Raw genomic sequence first — 1,057 nt, forward strand, 5'->3', positions numbered from 1 at the left:
GTTTTCATTTTTACTCGTATCCCAACCACCTATCCTTCTGCCACATTGAACTGCTTTTAGTTCCCTGTTCTGTCTTCTCTGTCCCATTTAGTCTTTCTATATGCTCCTCTCTGGGCCTGGAATTTTATGCTTCCTTGACACCATCTTTCATGCCACTCCTGCTATGTTTATACATATCACCTAGCTAATTCCTGTTCGTCCCTTACATCTAAGCTTAGGTCTTATTTCCACTGGCCCATAAGCCTCTCAAATAAAAATATTTAAAACTCCTAAGTGGAAAGAAGATTAAAAATAATGGAAATGGCCAATGATGTATCAGGAGCAAGAACATAATATTAAATTAAATAAAAAAAATACTTCAAACCTCAAGGTATTAAAGGAATGAAGAGGAATATTATATAATGATGAAAGAAATAACAAGAGCTAACTAGGTCGATGACACCAAACGCAAGACGCCGGGCCTATCGCAGGAGCCTGAGGGAAGCCATGCATTCCGTTCCAAGGCATCCGTGAGCCCGCAGACTATACGCCATGAGCAAAGCTCACCCTCCCGAGTTGAAAAAATTTATGGACAAGAAGTTATCATTGAAATTAAATGGTGGCAGACATGTCCAAGGAATATTATGGGGATTTGATCCCTTTATGAACCTTGTGATAGATGAATGTGTGGAGATGGCGACTAGTGGGCAACAGAGCAATATTGGAATGGTGGTAATATGAGGAAATAATATCATCATGTTAGAAGCCTTGAAACGAGTATAAATAATGGCTGTTCAGCAGAGAAACCCATGTCCTCTCTCCATAGGGCCTGTTTCACTATGATGTAAAAATAAAAATTAGGTCGGTCCGGGCCGCCGGTGGCTAAAGCCTGGTAATCCCAGCACTTTGGGAGGCCGAGACGGGCGGATCACGTAGGTCAAGGAGATCAAGACCATCTTGGCTAACCCGGTGAAACTCCACTCTATCCTAATAGCAAATACAAAAACTAAGCCAGCGCGAGGTGGCGGGTGCCTGTAGTCCCAGCCTACTCGGGAGGCTGAGGCAGGAGAATGGTGTG

The 1,057-nt window shown here is 43.1% G+C and overlaps 1 pseudogene; it reads left to right on the forward strand.

Moving 5' to 3' along the window:
- Nucleotides 1–424: 424 nt before the first annotated feature.
- Nucleotides 425–763, forward strand: LOC108522325 (small nuclear ribonucleoprotein G pseudogene; annotated as a pseudogene).
- The last annotated feature ends 294 nt before the right edge of the window (nucleotides 764–1,057 follow it).

Source organism: Rhinopithecus bieti, unplaced genomic scaffold (assembly GCF_001698545.2).
Source record: "Rhinopithecus bieti isolate Rb0 unplaced genomic scaffold, ASM169854v2 scaffold_2654, whole genome shotgun sequence".
In the NCBI taxonomy this organism is placed as follows: domain Eukaryota; kingdom Metazoa; phylum Chordata; class Mammalia; order Primates; family Cercopithecidae; genus Rhinopithecus; species Rhinopithecus bieti.